This window comes from Dendrobates tinctorius, unplaced genomic scaffold (genome assembly GCF_039654945.1).
Source record: "Dendrobates tinctorius isolate UK_male_01 unplaced genomic scaffold, ASM3965494v1 ptg000098l, whole genome shotgun sequence".
Taxonomy (NCBI): Eukaryota; Metazoa; Chordata; class Amphibia; order Anura; family Dendrobatidae; genus Dendrobates; species Dendrobates tinctorius.
The window spans coordinates 30,142,642-30,157,746 of NW_027361766.1; the positions used below are offsets into that span (position 1 = coordinate 30,142,642).

The window sequence follows — 15,105 nt, forward strand, 5'->3', positions numbered from 1 at the left end:
AAACCCCGTTCCCCTTTCGTCTCCTGGAATGTCCACTAGAACGTGTTTAGTTAAGAGGCCTGCAATCTCCAATTCCAATGCTTCCTGCTGAGCCGGGGACTTCAGAGAAGTCAATAGGAGGGAGTCCTGTGGGTACCAAACAAATTCTAGTCTTAGGCTCGATGTAACAATATTAATGGCCCAAGGGTTAGCCGTTATTGCTTCCCATTGGTGGCTGAAATATAGTAACCTGCCACCTACCGGTGAATTGGTGCTACCGGAATCTATCCCTAGATCTGAAGGGACATTTCCCAAATAGACTGCCCCTCTGTTTGGGATCCTTGTTGCCCCAGCGGTCTTTGGGGCTTGTAATCCTTCTTTTTGCCAAGTGGAGGCTTCCTGAAGGCCTTCCTGTAGAAGGGAACGTACGGGTTAGGGAATCCTTTCGTTCTCTCTCCCGCTTTTGTCTGGATTTCATCAAGTACTGTGCCAAACAGGTACTTACCCTGAAAGGGCATAGCGCAGAGCTTGGATTTTGTCTGCGTATCACCTCTCCACCCCTTCAACCACAAGGCCCGCCAGGCTGCGTTGGTTAATCCTGCCGCTCTGGCAGATAGTCGGAGGGAGTCAGCTGAGGCATCAGATAAGAAGGCTGCTGCAACTTTTATTAGGGGAATAGAGGAACGAAGCTTGTCTCTAAAAGTTCCATTTTTTATTTTCTCCTCCAACTCATCTAACCATATCAACATGGACCTCCCCGTACACGTGACCGATATTGCCGGCTTGAAGGCCCCCTTGCATGTCTCCCAAGATCGTTTGAGGAAGGTATCCGCTTTGCGATCTAAGGGATCAGATAACGTTCCCGAATCGTCCACTGGCAGGGAAGATCGGCGAGAAGCGGAGGCCACTGCCGCATCCACCTTGGGGGCTCTTGACCAAGATGCCAATTCGTCATCATCAAATGGGTATTTTCCTTTGGATGTTACGGGGAGAAAGGTCCTTTGCCCCTGCTTTTCCCACTCCATTTCACCTTTATCGCTGGAACTACCGGGAAGGCTCGGACCTTCTTTTGGGAGATATTTCCTGCAGGGTTTTGGGGTCTTTAGTATCGGATAACCCCACAGTATTACGCACCGACTTGACCAAATTATTGATACTGTCCATGGGGAAGCAAGCCTGCTCCTCTTCCTCTGAGGTTAAGTATTCTTGGGATATATCCGAGTCAAGCTCCCCAACCTCTGAAGGTGATCTAGACGTCGATGAGGTTTTCCCTCTGCCGGAGGTTTGTCCTCCTAGACTACTGGAACCCCCTAAGGCCCGTAGTTCCTCTCTGATTATCGCACGGATATCCTCCGTTTTTCCCGAGGATTCCTCCCGCAGGGTTTGTCCGATACAGCTCTGACACAACCTCTTAGGGTAGCTATCTGGAAGAGGTTGGGAACATAAGGTACATTCCCTGTGCTTAGATTTTTCCGGTCTTTTGGCCTAAGGGGTATACAGAAAAAGGGCGCCATCAGCTAGAAGCATGACTAAAAAACATTCACCCTTGAATTTTGTCAGCATAGTACCGGCTGCGGGGTTCGAGGCACAGGCTGAGGCGAGGCGTGAGATGGCTTCTTCTCCTTCTGTTTTTTCTCCGTGGGCTCGCTCTGTCTAGATCGCCCGCTGCTATTCCTCCTGGTGCTGCCACCTCTTTTGGCACTGCCATGTGGGGAGTCCCCTGGCTGTTCCAGTTGGAGAGAATCCGGGTCGTTTGTGGACGACATAGCTGCGCACCGGTATGCCTCTCTCTAGCCAGTGCTTTTATGCAGCTTCCTGGTCTCGCCTCTTTTTTTCTCTTCCTTCTTCCCTGCGCATGCGCGGTCCCTTGCCAGGCAATACCGCGATCTTTGCCTCCTCCCCCAGAAGTTCTAGACCTCCACTTAAGGGTCACCCTGTCTCAGTACAGGAGCGCTGGCCTAATGCCCGCCGAACGCCTCCCGACACCACTGCCCCTGCATCGCCGGAGCGGAACATACCGCTGACCCTTGTGCGTCAGGTATGACATTCTCCCCTTCAGCGCTTTGGCACCTTACCGCGTCCTCGCGAGCTCAGGGACATCCTCATTTCCTGGCCTCGCAAGGGGGGCCACTACCATAGCAGCCGCGACGCTGTGCCGCGCTCAGTAGTGCTGCGTCCCTCGGAGGGCGTTACCGGGTGCCGGCTCCTGCCACCCCATGCACCCTTACATGAGCCAGGCACTCCATACCAAGGCCTCACACCGCATTACCAGCTGAGGGGGGAGTTGAATCTCCGATCTCCCCCGACGCTGCTTCCAGCTCTGGGGACCCTGCCGCTCATATAATGCTGCGCGGGCGGCAACCAGGCCCAGCATCCTCTTCTCTCTATGGGTTCCTTCTAGGAACAGGAAACCAACTGAGGGAGCGAGGTGGACCGCCCCTTTTATCTCTGTAGGTTTCCTGTTCCTAGGGGCGGATCCCCTCTCTCAGTGGGTGCTGTCGTGGCGAAGAGAAAAATGTAATAATTACTTTTAAGAAAGCACCAACAAGGTATATTTACTTGTAAAGGAGGGAATAATGGTAGCATAATTCATTTTAAATGGGGAGGCATTATGGGGGCATTATAACTTTTTAGGCTGAGGTTGCAAGGCAACTTTTTTATTCCAATAAGTATTAATTGTGGTTTATACAGTAGACAAAAGAGAAAAGGAACATAACAATAAACAAAACTGGACAACAAAGGTCAATAACAGTTACCGTATACATGCCAACACGCAGGTTAGCAAATTGTACAGGTACATAAGGCAATAACCATGGTCAAGGAACAATATTATTAAATAACTTGAATATAGAGGAAAAGAAAGAGAGGAGGGGGGGACTATCAGCATGTTAGGACGTTATGCAGAAAGAAGGGTACATGTAGAAAGAGAGTATGTGTAGAAGAGAATTGAGAAGTTAAGTCAGGTTGATAGGGTCGCCAATGGGGAGGAGGACCAAATATTCCAATTATGAAGTGCTTTGCTTTTGAACTGGAGATTAGAGGCTAGGAAATATTCATGATGAAAATGGGAATTAACCCTCTCACAAAGGTCTTTTGCTGAAGGAGTTTGAGGAGATTTCAATTTTGCAGCCAAGCATTGCCTAACCGAGGTGAGTATACATGAGACTGTCCATCTGAGTTCACATGGGTCTTCATCAGTTCCAATATTCAACAGGGCCAGGGCTGGGTCAGCTGCAAACTGGATTCCTGTGGTTGAAGAGATTAGAGAGAAAACCGAGGACCAAGGCTTCAATTTTTGGACGGAACCACCAAGCGTGGATGAGCGTACCAACCTTTCCAAAAAAAAAAAGAAAAAAGAAAAAAAGAGGAGCGTAATTAGGGAAGATACCATCCCAACTCATATGGTTTTCTTTCAGTCGCTCTAGATGGTTATTGGAGGAGGAGGTTTCCGAGACCACATTAATTCGTTTTGCCATTACTGTAGTAAGGGGATTAAAGATAGTGCAGACTCCCATTTTACCATACAAGACAGATTTGCATCTACTGGGGGGCTATTTAAAAACTTGTAAATAGTGGTGAGACCCTTCTTGCGGGGGTTATTTTTAACCAAGAAACATTGAAAAAGGGGTGATGGGGTAGTGTTTGAAAGCGTAGCATGTGGCAAGGAAATGTCTAATTTGTGAGTATTAGTATATTTCAGTATTGAAGGATATTTATTGGTGAAGATAATAAAGTGGAGGAAAAGTGAATCTTTGAAAATGTCCTCTAGACTATGAATCCCACTTTCTTCCCAAAGGTCTAAGTTAAAGTATGGGATGTGAGATTCCAAAGTTCTGATTGGTATTTCAGAAAGGGGAATGAACAAACTCCAAAGAAATAGATTCCAGAGAGATAAGGTGGCTGACACATAGTTGGCAAGCAGGGAGTAAAGGAGGAAGATTTGAGATATTCCACTTCAAGAGTTTGCCTAGTGGAACTATGATTTGCAAAAAAGGATTCAATTTGCATCCATCTACGAGAGCTGTTGGCGAACCACCAGTCTTTAGCAGATTCCAGAATGGAGGATATATGGTATTCTAAGATATTTGGCATACAGAGGCCTCCTAGGTTGTGCGAATAGAACATGGTTTTGTGGAAGACTCTTGTTTTCTTGTTGGCCCACATGAATTTCCCAACTAGGGCTTGAAGTTTGGACATAACCTTAAGTTGAAATTTTAAGGGGATGCATCTAGAGAGATATAATATTTTGGGAAGGAAAATCACTATGAAGGACTGGATCCTAGCAATCCAGGAAAGAGAAAGGTGTGAGAATCTATCTAGGTCTGTTTTAAGAGACTGGTGTAAACTATCAATGGGTTTTTTTCAATAATAAGTGGGAGGCTGTAAGGGTGATTTTTAAGCACAGGATTCCCTCTTCAGACCATTTCAAGGGGAAAATGTTCTCAAGTCTGTGTTTATTCTGGGTGGGAATAAGTTATGGGGAGGATGAGTGATTTGGAAGCGTTTATCTTATAATATGAGAAGTCAGAATAGGAGGATAGGGATGTCATAACAGCATGAAGGAACCTTTCGACCTTTATAGTCCAATTACATGGTTGCATTCTCCAGCTTTTATTCCTGTAATATTTGGATTGAAACAAATGGACTCCGCCAGGGGTTCCATAACTAGTGCAAATATAGTTGGAGAGAGCGGACACTCCTGGCGGGTTCCATTGGTGATGGATATTTGGATCGCCTTGGTAGAGAAAGGAGAAATGAGAATATTCAATTGTTTTAAGGAAAACTGGGAGAGATTTAATTTGGCTAGATATGACTGAATACCATGAACTGATGGTTGGTTGTGTGGTGAGAGGCTGGAAGGCATCAGTTGGCGCAGCCCTAAATCGCTGTATTAAGTAGTTCTGTGATGTATTTGCAATGCACAAGTCAGTGCATGCACAATACAAACCTTTGAGAAAAAAAGAAAATCATGGATGAAGCTTTTTCTGATGGATTTTATGGACAACAGAAAAAAAGCATATGATTTTTGTGGACTGTTTGTAAAATTACAGACAGTTGGCAACCAAATCACACATAGGCAAAGGTACCATGCAGGAAATTGGTACATCTTTAGTTATTAAATAGAAGATGTATAATGAATGGTTTTTTTTATTTTGGGAAACTGAACCGCAGCAGTTAATCAGCACAAACAAATATTTAAGAACGGAAATAACATGTGTCCCCTTTGAGCTTCTAACATGCAAGACGGAAAATGTATTTCATAAAGCATACAAAGGAGGCTTTAAATATGTAAGTGCTTGGGAAGAAAATTCCGTAAAGAAACCTGTTCAACCCCACAGCTGCCAGGAAGAGATGATAAATTACCACTAAAGATACTACTGTATTAAAAGGGCATTAAGAACTAAGAAATCAAATCTTTTTAGAGAACACTAACATCTTACTTTTTAAGATCTTACAAGAATGTGAAGGAGAAATTTTAAACATTTTTAAATACAATTCATAGGCCTGTTTCACACATCCGTTTGTGTCCATCAGTCAAAATCCGCCGTTTTGCAAAAAAAACGGATCCGCCATTTTTCTTGGCGGATCCGTTTTTTCCCATTGAGTTGCATTACCGGCGGATCTTGACGGATGGCCATCCGTTGGATCCGTTTTTTTGCGGATCTGCCAATATTTGACGTCCGCCGAAATGCCCGATTCTTCCTTTGACGGATCCGTTAAAATAACGGTCCGGTGACAAACGTTGTGGTCAGTACAGGAACGGATCCGCTATCCGCCATTTTAGCGGATTTTGACTGCCCAAAAAAACTGATGTGTGAAACAGGTCATAGAAAAACATAAGTGTTACAAACCGGGTATAATTTAATTTTTGTGTTGAATCATTTTACTTTAAAAATAATACAGCTGGAAAGTATGAAGCACCAATACATAATGACACCTGGGCAGATTGTTCTTGTGACGTGAGCAATGTGTGAAGATTCTGGCTGTATGCGTAAAAGTCCACTAATCTTCTTACAGATTACAGATCCTAATATAAACCTTCATTCAGATGAGAAAAACTGGGTCAGAGCAACAAAAGAGCAAGAACGGATTGTGGCAGTTTTCATCCCCCAGGTTCTATTTGCCTAAACAAAAGTTATGACCCTACGAAATGTACAATATACCCTGTATTGAATAGAAATAGACCTAGATAAAAATAGGACTTAATAAAGAAACTATTCAGAATTATAAAATGGAATAAAATACATGTTCATTCATTATCAGATATCAACAGCTGACAGTAATACGCCCTCTAAAACACTGTGGTACATTATCGAATAGGCCTGCCTACCACACAAAAAATTTTCACCCATTATCATGCAACCAGAAATCAGAAGTTAGGCTAGAAACACAGTCTTTACATTTATTTTATTTTTGGAGTTTCAATCTTGTTGGGTTCCTTTTTGCAAAAGGGACAATAAAAATTTGCCAATTTTAAAACAATCTTGTAAAAAAAGATGATCACATTTATTTTTGGTCAAATGATAGGTAAAGGTTGTACTTAGTGATGAGAGAAAGTGCTTATTACTCGAGTTTGCCTATGGTGCTAGGCAGCATTGGACTGGGGCACCTTGGGCCCACCAGAGAAAATCATTCTTGAGGCCCACTATGTAGCTACATAGAAATAAACACAAGACCACCAATTGTGCGGTAAAACGCGTAAATATCAGGGTATAATATAAGGTAGTACACGTCTTAATTATGTAGCAGGGGTTGGGATAGCCCCCTCATAGAATATAAAGTAGCCCCCTCATAGAATATAATGCAGCTCTCATAGTATAATGCAGCGCCTTCATAGAATATAATGTACCCCCCCTCATAGAATATAATGCAGCCAGCCTCAGAGTATAAGGCAGACCCCCATAGGGCATAATGTAACCCCCCTCAGAGTATAATGTAACCCCTTCATAAGGTATAATGCAGCCCCCCACAGAATATAATGCAGCCCCCCTCATAGGGTATCATGTTGCCCCCCCTCATAGGGTACCATGCTGCCCCCCCTCATAGGGCACCATGCTGCCCCCCTCATAGGGTATCATGCTGCCCCCCTCATAGGGTATCATGCTGCCCCCCTCATAGGGTATCATGCAGCCCCCCTCATAGGGTATCATGCTGTCTGCCTCATAGGGTGTCATGCTGCCCGCTTCAAAGGGTATCATGCTGCCCCACTCATAGGATATAATGTAACCAGGACTCACTGAAATGTATATAAAAACAAACACAATACTCACCTCTCCTCCTCGCTCCCACACTGATTCTGGCTCTGTTCCGGTAACAGCAACTGCACTCATTGCCGTGTGCCCGGCACACAGTGGTCAGACGGCAGTGAGACGCTCGCTTCTCCATTATGGCTTTCAACTGTATCAGCATCTATGATGCTATTACAGTTGAATGTGGCACGCACCGGGGGGCGGCGCTGGTGCCAGCCCCTCTGACTTATGGCCCCATAGCGGACACGTGGGCTGGGGGCCCCTGGTCTACCGGCCCTGATAACAGGCAGTGTTAGCCGCAGCCTGCAGCTAACACTGACCGCTATAAAAGTGAAATGAATATTCACCCCTCTCCACACCCATGGGGGCGTGAGAAAGAGTGAATATTCATTTCACTTTAGCAGCGGAGACACGCTTAACCATAGCAGTCAGCTTCTGTCACCTACTGGCACTGGGGGCCCCCATAGCAGCTGTGTGGTGTGCCATTATCAGCGACAAGCCAGTGGCTGGGGGCCCCCGAAGTAGCAGGGGCCCTAGGCAGCTGCTGGCCCTGTATGCCAGCAGGTGTCAGTGCCTGGGCCCACTGGAGAATCCTCAGGTTCTCTGGTGGGCCAGTCCAACCCTGGTGCTAGGGTATGTATCAAGTATCGAATGTGCACAATTGACCTGTTTGAGTCCCCGCGCCCACATATTTTGCGGCTGTTAGACAGCCAATAACCATACGAGGATTGCCTGACACACACGGGCTATCTCGCATGTTTTGTGACTGTCCAACAGCTGAGAAACATCTGGGCGCGGGGACTTGAACAGGACACTCAAACACCCGCAATGCTCGATGCATACTCTAGCACCATAGGCAAACTTGAGTAACGAGCACTTGCACTCATCACTAGTTAAAATCTGTTTCTGAGAAGGAAAGGCCTAATATATCAGTTACTTTAATACCAAAATAAAAATAATTGCGAGCACCTGAATAGGCTAAAAAAATGATTACACTTGTACACAATGATTTTGATGCCAAAGATGTCTGAACAGTTTTATATTACGTTCATGGTGCGAATTTAGAATACGGCTTTGGTTTTGCCAGCTTGGCTCCAGTGTCTGAGATATTTGTTAATTACCGTATATACTCGAGTATAAGCCGACCCCCCTAATTTTGCCACAAAATACTGGGAAAAATTATTGACTTGTGCATAAGCCTAGGGTGGAAAATGCAGCAGCTACTGGTGAATTTAAAAAATAAAAATAGATACCAATAAAAGTAAAATTAATTGAGACATCAGTAGGTTAAATGTTTTTGAATATCCATATTGAATCAGGAGCCCCACATAATGTTCCATACAGTTCATGATAGCCCCATAAGATGCTCCATACAAAATACACCCCATATAATACTGCACAAAGATTAATAATGCCCCCATAAGATGCTCCATAGAATAATATGCCCCATATGCTGCTCCATAAAGGTTATGACCCCATAATATGTTCCACAGATTATGCCCCCATATGCTGCCCCATAAGATGCTCCATAGATTATGCCCCCATATGCTGCCCCCATAAGATGCTCCATAGATTATGCCCCCATATGCTGCCCCCATAAGTTGCTCCATAGATTATGCCCCCATACGCTGCCCCCACAAGATGCTCCATAGAATATGCCCCATATGCTGCTCCATAAAGGTTAAGGCCCCATAATATGCTCCATAGATTATGCCCCCATATGCTGCCCCCATAAGATGCTCCATAGATTATGCCCCAATAAGATGCTCCATAGATTTTTCCCCCATATGCTGCCCCCATAAGATGCTCCATAGATTATGCCCCAATAAGATGCTCCATAGATTATGCCCCCATATGCTGCCCCCATAAGATGCTCCATAGATTATGCCCCATAATATGCTCCATAGATTATGCCCCAATAAGATGCTCCATAGATTTTTCCCCCCATATGCTGCCCCCATAAGATGCTCCATAGATTATTCCCCCATATGTTGCCCCCATAAGATGCTCCATAGATTATGCCCCTATGCTGCCCCTATAAGATGCTCCATAGATTATGCCCTCATGTGCTGCCCCCATAAGATGCTCCATAGATTATGCCCCCATATGCTGCCCCCATAAGATGCTCCATAGATTATGCCCCCATAAGATGCTCCATAGATTTTTCCCCCATATGCTGCCCCCATAAGATGCTCCATAGATTATTCCCCCATATGCTGCCCCCATAAGATGCTCCATAGATTATTCCCCCATATGCTGCCCCCATAAGATGCTCCATAGATTATTCCCCCATATGCTGCCCCTATAAGATGCTCCATAGATTATTCCCCCATATGCTGCCCCCATAAGATGCTCCATAGATTATTCCCCCATATGTTGCCCCCATAAGATGCTCCATAGATTATGCCCCTATGCTGCCCCTATAAGATGCTCCATAGATTATGCCCTCATGTGCTGCTGCATTTAAAAATAAAAAATGACATACTCACCTCTCCGTCGCTGGGTGTCAGGTGTCACTGCTGGCACCTGAGATACTCACCTGTCCTGCATCCATGGCTGCTTGCTGCTGTCTGGCACGTCATCTGTCAGTGACGTTCAGACTGCAGGGGGCGCAGCGCGCACTAACCATGTCACCGCTCCCTCTGCTGTCTGAACGTCACTGACACATGACGTGCCAGACAGCAGCAAGCAGCCATGGACGCAGGACAGGTGAGTATCCCTATACTTACCCGTCCTGGCGCTGTCTCTTCAGCCCCCAGGTTGTCCGCGATCTCCCTTCCTGCCTTCAGCGGTCACGTGGTACAGCTCATTAAAACTCATGAATGGCGCTTTGGTTAATAAGACTATACACAGCCCCATTCAAATAGGTGTGAGCGAAGGCCCCTATGCACATTAGACTAATGTCGGCAGAACACATGGTTATCAACGGGTTCAGCTGACAGTCCAATGTGTATGGGGGTGCTGGCTGACTGATGGTTGGGAGAGAGGTCGATCAGTCATGTCCGATTTCGGGCTACCGATTGCATTGTTCTCCCGGAGATAAGCCAATTGGCGGCTTTCTCATAGAGAACACAGGTGTGCTTGGCCAAACGACTGCTCCTGTGTTTGGGAGAGTCGACTGAGATGGCTTTTGCCTGAAGCATCCTTTGGCTGACAGCTATTTTATGTGTATGGCCAGCCTTTCTTTCTTGGAAGTCCGTTTAATGGATTGCATTACACTGCGGCGTTAACGCGATGTAACGCATCCGTTAACGCTGCCATAGACTGCCATAACCTGGCGCATGTGCCATCATGCTGTGACGGACCCTCGGACGCGGTCTGCAGCGTTCGAGGGCCCGTCACTGCTAGCGCAGATGAAGAAGCTGTGCTAGCGCGATCGCATAACGCGATCCAAAAATGAAGTATCGCTAGCGCAGTCCGTTTAACGGACTGCTCTAAAACTATGCGAACCTAGCCTTATTTTAAAATCTTAATTGTTCATACAGTATCTCACCACCAATCAACTTTAAGTAGACATAAAAACAAGTATACCATGACATCAAGCTATTTAAAGGGGTTGTCTGGTCAAAATCGATTAGACTACATACTTCTGAATCCCCCCAGCGCACGCACTAGGGATTCGCCTGTTTCTGGATCGGGAGCGGAAAGTATGTGTGAGTTAGGCCGGGGTTACAGACGAGTGAGGCGTAAAAACAACGCATTGCACACGGAACAATGTTTCTCTGTGGGGCAGCTCCCATCAATCGTATATTTCTCGGCCATATTTTACAGGCCGAGACAATCGCAGCATGCTACGATTGTCAGCATATTACGACCAAAATACTTCAATGGGGGCGAGAAAAATACAGATTACACAGGGACCAGACGTGTGACTTGCGAGAAATACGTACCCAGTGTCCTTTAACAGAAGCCGGCAATTCATTTTGCGATACAGTAAAATCACACTGACATGTGTAATAAGGAAACGACAGAACAGATACATCCACATAGAATATATATGTTTCTGAACTTTTTCCCACGCTCATCAGTTCACCTCAGGTCAGCCAGGGGACTCCGCGCAGCCTCACTGACGTCCCTGGCTGACCTGAGGTGAACTGATGAGCGTGGAAAATATTTCAGAAACTTTCCCACGCTCATTAGTTCATCTCCGGTCAGCCGGGGAGGCTGCGCAGAGATGAACTAATTCATTCTGGCAGTGGTGTCACGTGCCCCGTCCTGAGTGACATGGCCAGCAGGCCGGTAACTGATACAATAAGACAAAAGGAATAGGGAAAACCTGGGTAACAATAACAATGGTGGCCCTGCGATAGGGAATGGGGACGTGGAGACCTCCTGCACTCCCCTGAGTCAGTGTCTCTACACTCCTAGCGTTCTCTAGGCCGGTTCCGCACTGGGCGCCGATCAGGAACCTCAAAACCCTGACTCGCCATGCACCTAAACCCTCACTAGGGAATTGGTCAGTGCGGAAACTAATCCCACCACTGCACTAAACACACATAAGGAAAAGTGACAAAACAGGGGAACACCACTTAGCTTTGCTCTGTTGCTTTCGCTCCCAGCAACATAGCCCACCACCTGCATGCATCTTTTCATCCGACCGGGTCCAACACCATAGTGCAGCCTTGGAGCAACCAGAGTCCACCACTTCCATGCAGCTGTCCAGAGACAGAGTCCAACACATGAGTCCAGCTTTTCTGCCAATGAGTCCAGCATTTTGAGTTCAGCTTTCCAGCAACCGAGTCCAGCATCGTGAGTGCACTTCTACACCGCAACTGCCACTCCACCAAGCCATGCAGGCACTCCTTGCTGACACCATCGCTGCGACTCCACCAATCCATGCCAGCCCTCCTTGCAGACACCATAGCTGACACTCCAGAACTCATCCAGAGCTGCCTGTGACTCTCCTTCAGCTCCATCATTCACCCAGGCTTGCTTGCAAATGAGGCACTTATCACCTCTGTCAGATCCAACCTGGATCATGACAAGTGGTTTACCGCGGGCTGGTCGTATTAGCACCGGACCCGATGTAAACCAGTTAACCCCTCCTGATGGACTGCAGCGGGGGACCTCACTGACCAGCAGAGAGGTAAGTATATGGTTACTTTTTTGTTTTATTTTTGTTACAGGACCATGTTTTTTTTATGGATTAGCAGAGGAATAAACTTGGTCAAAAACTTGTCTTTATTTCATTAAAATAATTTTTAATTAATGTCTGTGCGTTTTTTAACCCTTTACTAGTCTAGGGTTAATAATGGATAGGTGTCTTATTGACACATCTCCATTATTAATCCGGCTTAATGTCAGCTTCCAATAGCAAAGTGACATTAACCCATTATTATTAACCCATTAGCCACCACTACAGGGCAATAGGAATAGAGAGGCTAAGTGCCCGAAAAGGCGCATCTCTGGCTGAGAATTTACTGCGGGAGCCCACGCATTTTTTTTCAACGATTAAACCTCTTAATTTAACACCTAGATGTCCCAAATTTTACACACAAACCCTAATCTAATTATTAGTCAGGGACATAAAAAACTAAATGAAATGAAATGGTTTACTGTATGTAAACTATGTGAAATTTCAAGTCAGGTTTTAATGATTTTACAGAAGCCAGCAATTGATTTAGCGGCAATTATGCTATGTAGAACTCCATGAAATATAAATATATGTGTCTCAACAACACATAGAATATATTACATATATTCTATGTGTCTATATCTATTCTTTCATTTGTGTTTTAACCTGTCATTGGGCTCCATTATACACTCACTGGCCACTTTATTAGGTACACCTGTCCAACTGTGTGTTAAGACTTAATTTCTAATCAGCCAATCACATGGCGGCAACTCAGTGCATTTAGGCATGTAGACATGGTCAAGACAATCTCCTGCAGTTCAAACCGAGCATCAGTATGGGGAAGAAAGGTGATTTGAGTGCCTTTGAACGTGGCATGATTGTTGGTGCCAGAAGGGCTGGTCTGAGAATTTCAGAAACTGCTGATCTACTGGGATTTTCACGCACAACCATCTCTAGGGTTTACAGAGAATGGTCCGAAAAAGAAAAAAAATCCAGTGAGCGGCAGTTCTGTGGCCGGAAATGCCATGTTGATGCCAGAGGTCAGAGGAGAATGGGCAGACTGGTTCGAGCTGATAGAAAGGCAACAGTGACTCAAATTGCCACCCGTTACAACCAAGGTAGGCAGAAGAGCATCTCTGAACGCACAGTGCGTCGAACTTTGAGGCAGATGGGCTACAGCAGCAGAAGACCACACTGGGTACCACTCCTCTCAGCTAAGAACAGGAAACTGAGGCTACAATTTGCACAAGCTCATCGAAATTGGACAGTAGAAGATTGGAAAAACGTTGCCTGGTCTGATGAGTCTCGATTTCTGCTGCGACATTCGGATGGTAGGGTCAGAATTTGGCGTAAACAACATGAAAGCATGGATCCATCCTGCCTTGTATCAACGGTTCAGGCTGGTGGTGGTGGTGTCATGGTGTGGGGAATTTTTTCTGGGCACTCTTTGGGCCCCTTGGTACCAATTGAGCATCGTTGCAACGCCACAGCCTACCTGAGTATTGTTGCTGACCATGTCCATCCCTTTATGACCACAATGTACCCAACATCTGATGGCTACTTTCAGCAGGATAATGCGCCATGTCATAAAGCTCGAATCATCTCAGATTGGTTTCTTGAACATGACAATGAGTTTACTGTACTCAAATGGCCTCCTCAGTCACCAGATCTCAATCCAATAGAGCATCTTTGGGATGTGGTGGAACGGGAGATTCGCATCAGGGATGTGCAGCCGACAAATCTGCGCCAACTGTGTGATGCCATCATGTCAATATGGTCCAAAATCTCTGAGGAATGCTTCCAGCACCTTGTTGAATCTCTGCCACGAAGAATTGAGGCAGTTCTGAAGGCAAAAGGGGGTCCAACCCCTTACTAGCATGGTGTACCTAATAAAGTGGCCAGTGAGTGTATGTCCATTTTGAAAGCCGGCGAGAAAATCTCGGCATATGGATGCAATACAGATGACATACGGATGCTTACATGCGCAAAATACGGAGCCACACTTTGACAACGGATGACATACAGATCACTGATCAGGGAACATTTCTGCGTATTACGACAGCAAAATACGGTCCGTATTTTTATTCGTTGTGTCTGACTCCAGCCTTATAGATACTCCCTGCTAGTGGACACGGCCTCACTCCATACACTTGTATTGAGCCAAAGCCGCGCCCCAACTAGTGACGCAGATGGCCAATGGGCCTGTCCAACTAGAGGGCATGGTCTCACTCCTTCAAGTATATGGAGAGTGAAGCCACACCCACTAGCCAGGGGTATATATAATTCATACATAGCCTCCGTTTCCGGGTCTGAAACCAACAAATCCCCGCAGCAGTGCGTGCACTGGGGGGATTCATAAAGTCTGCAGTCACACAGTTACTGCAGATTTATCGGTTTTGACCAGACAACCCATTCAACTAGATAACATCAATGACTGTTTCTTAAAAAGACTTGAAATATGTTTGACCTGCCCGTCAGTACCCAAAATCTTGGTATTCACAAACATGTATGGCAGATTGGTTCAATTAGCTGTTCACAGAGGTAGACGCAGGAACGGTTCTCGTTTGAATCTTTTGCTGGTTTATTAAAGAGTAAGGCATGAACCAGCGCAAAGTTCATCAAAATAAACACGTCTTTCTGGCATAACGGGAAAACAAAAAATAACGTATAGCACAGTCCACATGGTTGTGAGTATCCACTCGCTCAGTAACAAACATAGGAAAAAAAATGTCCAACTTTCCTTTATCTTCACATACAGCACTGGAGTTAACATCTCCAGGCACACCCCATATTGAATGACTC

General features: G+C 45.7%; 1 long non-coding RNA gene across 1 annotated transcript; it reads right to left on the reverse strand.

Annotated features, from left to right (window-relative positions):
- Window positions 1-1,828: 1,828 nt before the first annotated feature.
- Window positions 1,829-13,363, reverse strand: LOC141099145 (uncharacterized). The gene is made up of 2 exons (XR_012234421.1): window positions 9,959-13,363; window positions 1,829-9,768 (listed from the first exon to the last, which is right to left on the reverse strand). It is a non-coding gene; the product is annotated as an uncharacterized lncRNA (long non-coding RNA).
- Window positions 13,364-15,105: the final 1,742 nt, after the last annotated feature.